The 12624-nt window shown below is 41.7% G+C and overlaps 1 protein-coding gene across 5 annotated transcripts in view; it reads right to left on the bottom strand.

Moving 5' to 3' along the window:
* The window catches only part of SEMA5A (semaphorin 5A), a 474080-nt gene that overhangs the window by 355233 nt on the left and 106223 nt on the right, over positions 1-12624 (bottom strand). For 4 of the 5 annotated variants that reach the window (XM_042953245.1, XM_042953272.1, XM_042953279.1 and 1 more), the window contains exon 2: positions 10532-10610. The exons of the other annotated variant lie outside the window; for it this stretch is intronic. The gene's annotated coding sequence lies outside the window, so the exon portion shown is untranslated. The remainder of the gene's footprint in view (positions 1-10531; positions 10611-12624) is intronic. 5 annotated transcript variants of the gene reach the window in all.

Genomic DNA, 12624 nt, shown 5'->3' with positions numbered 1-12624 from the left:
GCTCTGCACTGCAGTGTGGAGCCTGCTTGGGAGTCTCTCTCTCTCCCCCTCTCTCTCCGCCCCTCCCCTGCTCTCTCTTTCTCAAAAATAAATAAATACACTTGACAACAAATGTTTAAAAAAATGCAAACAAAATCATGACCCTCCAAGGTTTCTACCAAGGCCTCTCAATGCCCATAATGAACATCCATTTTGTGTCCTGCCCTATAAAGCCCTACACGCTCTAACTTTTGCCCACTGCTGCGATCAACCACAACACTCTCGCCTTCTCACTACACACAGGCCAATCCAAAGCTGTCCCCTACTCACTATCACATGAACCCATCCGAGTTCTCTGCACAGCACTTACCACTGCATGCCAGCCTTCTTACTTATTGTGATATAATTTTTGGTTATCGTCGAACTGTCCCACCTAAAATGTATATGCTCCATGACAACTGGGAGCCTGTCTTCTTTACTGGTGTATTTCCAATGCCTGAAACAGTCTTATCCGCTGTATGTGCTCAGTAAATGTCTGTTTGGTGATGAAGAGGTGGGACGGATACAGGTTATTTCACCTTGCCGCTTTCCTTGCCATTTTCAAGAAAAGGGGCTGGTGTTTTACGTCAATAATAGAAACATAATTTCCAATCAGACATTAATTGGGATGCCCGTGAGTCCTTGATGACCCCCACATTCAGGAAAAGATGCTTCAGGGACATTTGTTTATACAGATGTTTATCCATGAGGGATCTGTGTTTGAGATTAACCACCAATCATGTGTTTTCCGCAAGAAAATTACACAGTGAGAGTGGGTTCCAACCCTCAAAATATCCACTAGCTCAGTGAAATAAAACCAAGACACTATTTGCAGAAACCTATGGTAGCTTTAGTTTGCACTATTGAAAACAGGCGGGTTCTACTGCTTTACAATTCTTTTCCACAATATTCTGCAACGGGAGCTACCTCGGTGACCTTCACAAAATAAAGGGGGTGAAACTCACACTGAATGAAGAAGTGATATGTTATCCACTGGCTCTGCCATCCGGGTAACCTTGGCATGACCTAGGCAAGTTTCTTAACCTCTCTATGCCTCAGTTTTCTCATCTCTAAACCGGGGATAACATTAGAACCGGTTTTTGTATGGCTGTTAAGAAGATGAAATGATGTAAGTAGGGCAGTTATGCCAGTGTCTGGGATACAGGGAACACTCTAGTGATTGGAGCCGTATTATGAATTACTACCAGTGGTTCATATAATGTTTCATATTATGAAATGTTGGAGAAGCTTAGTTCAACTTGTATTGTCTTTGCTGCATTATGAAGGACTGTTAAATGGCTGCACTTGTGAACTCGTCCAAGCCTTCCTTCAGACCCAAACATGGCTGAGTACCAATGGCAGGGAGAGGTGTTCTAGGAATATTTACATTGTGCACTTTCTACATGCAGGGAACTGGCCTGGGCTCAGGCAAAGGAGAAGAAGCTACTCTAAACCAATCAAGTCTCCACAAACCATGCACTTGTGGGTAATGTTACTTGCACGTGTATCTATCCGACCAGGTACGATTTAAGAAAACAAAAATCACTTTGCAAATGCTCTGCCATGAGACAGTCTGTGAATAAGAAAACAAGAGGCGCTTGGGTGGCTCAGCCAGCTAAGCGTTCGACGCTTGGTTTCAGCTCAGGTCATGATATCATGGTTCATGGGTTCAAGTCCCACATCAGGCTCCATGCTGAGAGCAGGAGCCTGCTTGGGATTCTCTCTCTCCCTCTCTCTCCCTGTCCTTCCCTGTCTCATTCTCATTCTCTCTCTCTCTCTTTCAAAATAAATACAGAGTCAAAGCTAGAATATATATAAGACACTGATGCGCGGTTCACTGAAGATACTTTAGAATGAGCACTAATCAAGGAAGTATGTGGTCATTCACAAGCTTCACTCGTTCCTTCTTGTTTGGCGCCTACTGTATGCCTGGCCTGTGGATACATCCTATCTGATGCTCCCGGCTGTAAACACAATGGCAGCATGTTCAGGGATGGCTGATAAAAAAAAAGGTCGGTGACTGTCCACACTGTCCAGTGAAAAATGTGTGTGTGTGTGTGTCTGTGTGTGTGTGTGTGTGTACACGTGTGCGCCCACATCCACATGTGCTTGTAGGACCGAATTAGTGAAAGATCATTTATTCAAAAGAAGCTGAGTAGCCATGGTTTTCCTCTATTTGGTGGATACTTCACTAGCTCTCAATTACTTTACCAAAAATTCATAACTAAGCCATAAGGTTAGGCTACAGCACTCTGTTTTAGACATTTATTTCATGGATTGCAACCGTGACTTAGTGGCCTTTGTAAGTCGTAATAATAGTGTGATCTCTGTCTACATCTATATCTATAAACCTATATACCTATACATCTACATGTATATATCCGTGTCTATATCTGTATCTATGCCCGTCTATATCTATACCTCTATGTCCATACACTTACCTCTGTCTACGTACATCTTTCTAGAACTATGGCTTTATCTACATCTATCTATAAATACAATTATATATACACACATACATACATTCAGCTAACGCAGATTTGTGCTCCCAGCATGGCAGGGGCTCCATAAAAGACACATCAATGTTGTTTTTTGAACATGCACATTTCGATAACTAATTTACAGGAAACACGACTTCGGGGTTCTAAGCTTGGCTCAGCTCCATGACCTTCCAGTCATGCCATGCTGTGCTATTTTTACATTTAAGAATATGTACTCCTTGAAGATGATACTGATGAAATTCTCTGTGATACTGACAGGAGGCCCAAATGCTGAGTTTAAGAAATGTAAATGCCAGGAAGGAACTGACATCCGATCCTACCACGCGGGGGTGGGGAGCCACTGGTCTCGGTGCTATTTAACTACAGTCACCTTCTTTTTACGACATCTTCACACGTTATAGACAGCCATTAGGGAGAAGGAGACTTTGGAGAAGGATACAGTATGAATAATGTTCACCTATATTGGAAGATGGCAAAGACTACTCCGAAGGCAGTAGACCGGACTATTCAGGCTGGACAATTTTGGGACAGGCTAGAATGGCTTCAGCAAATCTAATTATTTAATTATTGTAAATTCATGAAACAAAACATCTTCAATGTAGCACATTTTTATTGCACTCTTAAGGACCATTAGAGTTAAGTTATGTTTTACAAAAACATTCAGTCTGAAATCACTTCATTAAATACCACATACGTAACGAGCGGTTATTGCGTGCCACAGTGTTAACTCCCGGGAAGATAAACACAATCAAGCCAATAAACACAGTCAGCTTCACAGTCTGGAGAGAAGACTATACATATACAAAAATAACACAGTGAATCCGACTTTAAACTGCCATTGTGGGGACATGCCCAAAAGTGCACGGACACAGAGGAAGTGCAACCTAATTCATTTGATCGTGGAGAGGCGACAGAGGTTCTAGAGAGGTAACAGGCGAACGGAGGAATAGTGAACTCGCAAATATTGATCCACCTGATGATACTGGGAAAATTATACCAAACATAGCAAACTCTATTTGGAAGTAGAGGGGAAATAATCCCATCCCTTCGTTGTGCAGACAAGCTCACAGACTTCCACGTCTGTGCCCAAATTAAAAAGAGAGTTTTTCTCACCCAGTTTGGAAAATCCCAAGAGATCTATCCATCTATCCACCCATCACCCATCCTCACCTCTACAAATCCATCCATTCAACAAATAATTATTGACAGGTTTTTACTTCCGGGGCTTTTCTCCATGCCTGGAGATGGACCAGTGATCAAGATAAGCAAAAATCAGGGGTGCCTGGGTGGCTCAGTCGGTTAAGCATCCAACTTCGGCTCAGGTCACGATCTCGCGGTCCGTGAGTCCGAGCCCTGCATCGGGCTCTGTGCTGACAGCTCAGAGCCTGAAGCCTGCTTCAGAATCTGACCCCCTCTCTCTCTGTCCCCTCCCCAGCTCATGCTCTGTCTCTCAAAAAATAAACGTTAAATTTTTTTTTTAAATAAGCAAATATCTCTGCCCTCATGGAGCTTACACTGGGGGGAGGGCAGGGGAGGGCAGAAATTATGCAAACGGGAAGGATGGTGAGAAAGAGGTGAGGCCAAAGCACTGAGCCCAGGACTCCTGTGGTTGGAGGGCAAGGGGATGAGAGTGGAGGAAAGAGGAAATGGCCAGACATGTTTAGGGATCGCACCAGAGAAACATGGTACCCGGAAACCAGATGAGCAAAATGCTTCAAGGAGGTGGGAGGGAATGCAGCTGACTGGCTGACTGCCAAGTGTGATGCTGTTCAAGTCTTGACCCTTAGGGTCAGCAACATGGCTGTAACTGGTGACCTGAAGAGGCAGTAGTGATGGAAGACTGAGCAGTCAACGTGGGTTCAAGAGGAACTGCAAACACAGGAATTAAGGACAAGAAATACAGGCAAGTGCTTTTAAGGGTTTTTCTGTTAAAACAAAGAAAGGAAAAGGAAAAGGAGAGAGAAAAAAGACAAGAGGAAAGAAAAGAAAAGAAAAGAAAAGAAAAGAAAAGAAAAGAAAAGAGAAAAGAAAAGAAAAGAAAAGAGAAAAGAAAAGAAAAGAAAAGAAAAGAAAGGAAAAAAAAGAAAAGGAAAAAAAAGAAAAGAAAAAAGAAAAGAAAAGAAAAAGAAAAAAAAGAAGAGAAAAGAAAAGAAAAGAAAAGAAAAGAAAAGAAAAGAAAAGAAAAAAGAAAAGAGACGTGGGTTGTAGCTGAGGAGAAATTAAGGTCACGGGTCATTTTTTTTTAAGGTGGTAGATGTGCCCATTCTTACTGGAAAGATCCAGCAGAAAGGGGAAAATAAACACTTATGATGCCGGAAAGAAAGGGAAGAATAATTTAAGTGTTATCCTGGAGTGGGAGAGAAGGAATGGGGTATTGGCGCCCCAGCTGGGGGCATGGCCTCAACTAGAATTAAGTCAGGGTGGCCACCAGGTGAGACGGGTGGTTGGCCAGCTTGAGAAGGTACCTTTCTTTCAGGCAGGAGGTGGCTTTCTATGGAGGAAGGAGGAGCATTTCTCAAAAGGAGCCTCTGAGCTATGAGCAAAGCAGTCACGTCCCACAAAAAAAAAAAAAAATAATTTTTCTAAGCTTGATAAAAACTTAGCTGTACCCACCTAATTTGTGAATGCTGGAAATATAAAATTGGATGACTATTCTTAGATCCTGTCATATAAAAATACAGTGGTATTTACTTCCCAGAATCTCCTGACCATCTTTCCATCCTTTGCTTTTGCTGCTTCGGTTTAACCAATAATGGGTACTGTCCAAACTTTAAGCAAAAGCAAATGAAGCAAAATGACTCTGATCCCTTTGTGGCCTGGAAGGCTAAAAAAGACACAAACACACATGAAAACCACATGAAAAGCTCCAGTGGATAAAACATGAACTGATTAGGTTTGCAGCCCCGAAGCTATAGAAGCCTCTCCAGTACGCTGATCTGGAGGCTGCAACGCAGGAAAACCCCAAGTCCCATGAAATTTAAAAATCCAAACACAGGGTCATATTTAGACCCTTAGGAAAGTTCCGCCAAAAAAGATCTTACGCACAGTTTAATCAAGGGGGCAGTATCCTTACATGCACATGTAAATCTTCAAATCCAAGCAATTAACCCCACACACATCTGCCCCTCTACTGGGTGTGTGAGAATGAACAGCACACGCAGGCCATCCCCATCCTGCCTCAAACACGAAGCAAAGGGAAAAAAATGGATCCTGAACTTGACCACACATCTGTGATTCACAAATATTTATAGTGGTCATAAAACCAGAACAAAACATACTTGGCAGGCACTCACCTACACAAACCAGGAAAAGGGCCAAAATCCCATACGAGAGAGAAAGCAAGGTTTCCCCTGCACCATAATGGGCATTCTGACGCATTCTAATGTGGAGAGTGGAGGCAGACAATTGACCCATCAGTGAACTTGGGACACTGCATGTGACCAAGCAAATCAGACCTGCACAAGCCTCTCCACATCACCTCCTGGAGATTTCTCCATCAGGCTGACAAGGCAACAGGACAGGAATAATAAGGAATGGAGTCCACAGCTTTAATATTTCTGATATTATTAAGAATGACAGGCTTAATCTCTCTCCTAAAATACAACCACTCAGCAGGTCTAAGCAAGTGATGCACCTGTGTAGGTGCATAGAAATGCACCACAAATAACACAAAATAAAATCCCAGTCAGCATGATGGCCCCAACTGAAACACTGAGAGCAGCTCAGTGAGCACGTTTGTTTTCCTATTCAGTCTTTTTCTCTCCTAGAACTCAGTCCAGTGTCTCACTGCCTGTTCCCACTCTCAAAGGCTGTCCTTTCACTTTCCTTATTTTACAGCCAAGAAATCTAGAACACCAGGAAAAGGAAAGCTAGAGACCTGAGTTGTCTCTGGATCCGTCTTTGGATCTGTCCAAAGCCAGGTTAGTCTCCATCACAAAAAGAGAAACCTAGCTAATCCTCTATCTTCTGGAACATACAAACCATGAAACCACTGTTGCAGGCACATGGAATTCACAATTAAGTTAATATTTTAGGTGAGTGCTCTAAACTCAACAAGTGAGGACACCATCCAATACGTACGTGATTCGACCAGCGCTGTCTGTCTTGCACTCAAAACACACAACATTTAATGCAAACCCCAGAAGTTAGGCACAAACAAGAAACAAGAGGAAAAGCACTGTGATGATGTCTTAATCATATCCAGCCTAATGCGTTAAGTTCTATTATATAAAAAGTACTGATACGGAGTTATTAAAAATATAGGTAAAAGCTGTATAACATCTCAAAATGCAAAACTAAACCTTTCCCTAACCAAAAGAGGATTAATAAAAGAAAGTATTTCAGACGTCTGACTGTAAACCTGATTTCTATTTGCAGGATGAAGCAATGTACAGCTGAGACCCCCTCGTTCATACAAAGATTTTAATTGAACATTTTCATTAGAGTAAAATTGGAGGTTGATTTTTGTCAGTGAAGAAAAAGAAAGGCAGGCTATAACTATGAGATAAATTACAAAGTGCAGGATCTATTTTTAAATAACTGACTGTTCTATGAATTCCAGGGATGAATATTTGTAGTAATAGCATGAGAAAGGAAAGGAAAAACCTTACTAAATCCCTAAGCACTGGATGGTGTCATTATGAAAAAATATATATATTTGACAATACTGAAATAAACTTCTTTAAATTTAAAATGATAAAGTCAACAAGCTAATGAAGTGGAAAAAAACTAATGACAAAGAGTTAGTATTCTTAAAAACAAATTCTGTTAAAATCTATAAGAAAAGGGCTGAATTTCAATAGCTAAACAAGCATAAAGACAAACAGTTCTCTCACATATGTATGTTCCCTCTCTCCTTCTTTCTCAAAGTAATGGCTAATTATCACACAATTAAAAAATAATCAGCCAAATAACATAATCAGTAAATAATGAATCATAGAAAAAGAAAGGAATACTATCGAATCGACACAAAAAAATTGATGATGACGCTCAGTGATAGAGAGGTTTTAGCAAAACAAACTCTCTCACATATTACTGGGGAAGTATTAATATCTACAACACTTTGCAAAGCCAATTGGCGATCTTATTAAAACTGCTTGGTTTTGAAACAGCCAACAGCAGCTATTCTGACCTAATGAATGATTGAACCTGGAGTTAAAAGAAAGCTTGACAAGAGTGGCTACTATTATTCATGAAGCATATACTTTATGTGCCCAACGTCTCGTCTTCACAATGTAGCTCATAGTGTGAGCTACACGCAGCTGGAAAGCAGGGTTAGAATCCGGGTGTATGAGTGTGTACTACCCCCCCCTTGGCATGATTGTCTCGGCACTGTCCGTGGGTTTATTAACCTAAAGTAATATATATGTCCAGCAAGAAAAGAAGCAGTAAATTGCATTACAGTGTCTTTACATGATAGAATATTATAATGCATTAAAATGAGATTTATTAACAATTTTTGGTAACAATGATACATCATCATATGCATATGATAGGAAAAGTGTATAACAAGTGAAAAAGCAATCATGAAAAATTTTATGTTTACTGTTATTTCAACTCTGTACATTCTTTATCAAAAACATACTGGGGCGCCTGGATGGCTCAGTTGGTTAAGCATCTGACTTCAGCTCAGTTCATGATCTCGCAGTAGAGTCCCATGTCGGGCTCTGGGCTGACAGCTCAGATCCTGGAGCCTGCTTCAGATTCTGTATCTCCCTCTCTCTCTGCCCCTCCCCCTGTCGTGCTCACTCTGTCTCTCTCTCTCTCAAAAATAAATATAAAAACTTTTATAGTATATATATAAAGACTGCATGAAACGACAACGGTGTTTGTCTTTGTCAAAGTCATTATGGGTGAAAATTTCCCTTTCTTTTACATAATTTCTTTTTTTTAATGTGTATTTATTTTTGAGAGAGAGACAGAGCGCAAGTGGAAAAGGAACAGAGAGAGAGGGAGACACAGAAACCGAAGCAGGCTCCAGGCTCCGAGCTGTCAGCACAGAGCCCAAAGCGAGGCTCAAACCCACAAAGTGTGAGATCATGACCTGAGCCAAAGTCGGACACTGAAGAGCCGCCCAGACGCCCCCCTTTTTACACAATTTTTATGATGAGCATTCACTTCTTCCTTTCTTTTTCATTCTTTATTTTTTTAGATTGTGAAAGTATAATACTCCTGAATAATTTTGAGAGTGAATGTGTGACTCAAAAAAAGGCAAGCATCCTCAAACCTAGAGATAATCCATTTAGAGTTTGATACATATTGATACATGTTCTAGTAGACTCTATAACACACATGTATTTATGTGCACAGATTGTGTGTGTGTGTGTGCGTGTGTGTGTGTGTAAGAGGAATGGAATTTTATTAAATATATTATTTTGCAACCTGATTTTTTCCAGTTAATAAGGCACCATTATATAGCTTTCTGTTATTATAATCTAAATGTACCTTTTTATATTATTGCTATTAAACTATTTGGTTCTCCCTTGCCCATGTTTTTTGATGATAACCAGTCCAATCGTCAGATAGGCCTTCAGGTGTCAGAAGTATCCTTCTGTAAGAAAAAGTTAGGTACGCAAAACACAGAACCATCTCGTGTGATGCGTGTGGCAAAGGAGATCGCCATGTTACCCCGCGATTTAACTATGTCAACTTTGTTCAAACTTGACTCTTACTAACATCTGGTTTTGCTCATAATAAAAGAGAAAGATTTGGTACCGGAGCACTTTTGAGCAACACAATTATCAGACAGCCCAAAATCATTGCATGTTTGCCCTAATAAGTATAAGCAAGAGTATGTTTAAGGGTACAAAATAAAAATGTCACATTGAGAAACAGTACAGACACCAAAAGAGGAAATGCTATCTGAACCTATTTCGTAAAAGAGCTATACGTTCTAGACTAACAAAATACACTGAAGGAACAATGTTTGTCAAGCCTGCTTTGAGCAAAGCTGTCGTCTAGGGGCTGGAATCACATTAATACACTTGGGTGGAGCACTGGACACTAAATGCACTTACTCTAAGGGGTAGGTTTTGCAGTTACAGTAGACTTCATTAAAAGTCACTTATTAAATCTGAGCATCCAAGCTAAATTCTGTTAAAGAACTCATACCTACTGGCCACTGAAACACACTCGTTCTCCCCAGTGGTGTGAGGTCTTTGAGCATTGTAAGTGTGCAGATCAGGGCTCAGGAAGCTACAGCCTGAGGGCCAAATCCAGCTCAGTGGTCTTTGTAAATAAGGTTTTACTAGAACATAGCCACACAGCCACATTTGCTCATTTACGTCTCGTCCGCAAATCCTAAAATATTCACTACGCCACCCTTTTAAGAAAAAGTTTGCCCTCTCCTGATTTAGATTGCTGTTTGAAAAACAAACTTCTTAATACTTATTGTGAGCTTTTCTTTTTTTTTTTTTTTTATGATTGTGGCCTTCTCCTTAAGGACAGGAGTATTTCTAGTAAGGGAAAAAATTAAAAAGCCTGTCTGCCTTATTCTCAGAAGGCATTGCCAGTTCTGTGAGGTAGTACTCTGTTAGGGTTAAGAACATGGGTTCAGGGGCGCCTGGGTGGCTCATTTGGTTAAGCCTCTAACTTCAGCTCAGGTCATGATCTCATGGTTTGTGGGTTCAAGTCATGTTGGGTTCTGCACTGACAGCACAGGGCCTGCTTGGGATTCTCTCTCTCCCTCTCTCTCTCTCTCTCTCTCTCTCTGCCCCGCCTTCTCTCTCTCTCTGTCTCTCTCTCTCTCTCTCTCTCAAAAATAAATAAATAAACATTTTTTAAAAAGAAAAAAAAAAAAAGAACACGGGCTCCAATTCCATCTCTACCTCTGACTACCTGTGAAATCTTGAGCAGATTACTTAACCTCTCCATGTCTCGGTTCCTTTCTGAAAGCGTGCTCGTTCACTGCCATTTTTAACAGCAGAGGCAAGTGTTGCCACGTCATAAGCTATCACACTCTCCATCTATACAACCATCGGTTTCCTCGTTTCCCATTGAGGTGTCTGACTTACCAAGGAGGGAAGGGGGGGAGCGTTTCCTCGATCATGTATCACACTAGGGATCCACAGCACCTGCACTCACACACCAGCACTGCAAAAAAGAAGAGAAAAAAAAATAGATCCCATGAGTCCATGTTACAGGAGGCTGTGGTCACCGTTTACCAATTCTAGAAAGTTCCATCAACGCCTTGCACAACCAGCGCAAGCTGCTTTAGCAGTGAAGACTGAAAGCAAAGCGACCCAGGACAGCTTGGAAATCACAACACCATGATCCTAGTCTAATATCCCACGCACCAATGGGTCTCTCTCTTCAGAAAATTAGAAATAAAAATTCAAATGCGGTCAACATATGCAAACAAGTCCCATGAAACGACCAAAAGGACCATCATTTCAAACCCGTGTGAATTACGTTAAGCATTGTGAACATCAGATTCAGATTGGTTGTGTGAATTTACCCACTTTACGGTGGCTCTTTCATCCCATTTTGGAGACGATATTGTACTTAAGTAATGCATTTGAAAAATAAGAGATAAAGGCAGAAGGTATAGAATAAACTATACCAAAAATCTGAGCTTCTATTTTTATTTACACGTTAATATATATGACGCACAATGTGAGACTTTATAAGGAAAAGAACTGTAAACCATAAAATCCAGTAATCTCATTCGACCAAGTAATCTCTACCCAAGCTCCTCGGTTTCATATTAAAATCCTAAAAACTTGAACTATGATGTGACAGACTAATGCAAGACACCAGCCTCCCTAGAACAATGTATGCCAGAAGTCGAAGAAACAGGTTACTTTCAATTTCTGGTTCATAAAGAAATATGTCCGTTTGTACCAAAGGATGCCTGTTACTTCAAATACTGCCCCTCATGGCCCCACGCTTACTCTGTTGTCCTAGTTCATGTGGTTTCTTTCTACTCTCCCAGCTCGTCAGCTCCTGGCTGCCATCAGCCTGGAACACACTGATGTTGCCTATCCCAATACATACCCTTGGGTAGCAGCTGAGAATAATTATGAGAAAAGGCAAGAACTTCCTGGAACATTCTGGAACATTCTGGCTATTCCTCTATGCAACGATTCCCACACTGTCTACTTCAGTAATTACCTAAAGACCATCTGCCTGCAGAAAATCAAATGAATTACAGCATCTGGAAGTTTGTAAAATTTTATATCTGGTGAAATCAGCCTTTTGGAAGTCCTGAGGTTCAGAGGCCAGAGGGTAGCCGGTGGCTAAGTGACACTGTCTCTCCATGAGGCTCCTTGCCTCCATGAGGTGCTTTCGGTTCGCTCACAGGAAGCAAAGGGGGCACATCCTAGGCGACACATTCAGAATTGCCCAGAAATGCGCGCACAGCGCAGGTGCGCTCCCACACTGCAGCACAGCCAAGCCCAGTGTGGTCCCGGCTGAGTGCTTGAAAGCCCATGACGTCATCCTTTGGAAAAGAGGAGGTACAGATGCGAATCCTTGAGGCCAAAAGAGGAGTAAGGGAGCTCTCCCCAAGGTGAGAAGGCATGCTCAGCCCAGGAAAAATTCCTAGGACTGGCCAATTCCTTTCTCCCACCCCAATAACATCTCCTTTGGGTGTGGCAACAGACACGTTAGTTGGAACTTCTTTATAAAACGGCATGTTTCAATACACCAACCTCTCCTCCGGCGCCCTAAAATCTGCTTTAAAATGAGCACCAACGTTTCTTTGTTTACGTCTTAATCAAGATTTAAGTGACAGGGTTGGACACAGCCACCCATTAATGCCAGGAATTCCTGGCAATTTCTATAGACCCGCGTGTGTCAGAATTAAACTTGCAACAGGGCTGGTAATTAGGTCTGGAGGCTGAGTTCTCCTATCCTCCCTCAGTGAGGTCACAAATTAGCTGATGTGGTCCCTCAGCTAGGACATCCAAGGGCCACGCCTGCGGAGGATGGCCAGCCTCTTAAGTGGCAAAAGACACGAAGGCCAAAAAGGACACCGTAAGAATTCAGAATCGACGCCACCAGATAAACAGTGCAGGGAGAGGACGTCCCTGCTCAATCCAGGCAGGGACAGCCACAGCATGGACGGCCGGAGACTCCAGCTCCAACTTTCTGGCTTCAAAATCCA

This window comes from Panthera leo, chromosome A1 (genome assembly GCF_018350215.1).
Source record: "Panthera leo isolate Ple1 chromosome A1, P.leo_Ple1_pat1.1, whole genome shotgun sequence".
Classification (NCBI taxonomy): Eukaryota; Metazoa; Chordata; class Mammalia; order Carnivora; family Felidae; genus Panthera; species Panthera leo.
This window is presented reverse-complemented; position numbering and strand designations above follow the sequence as displayed.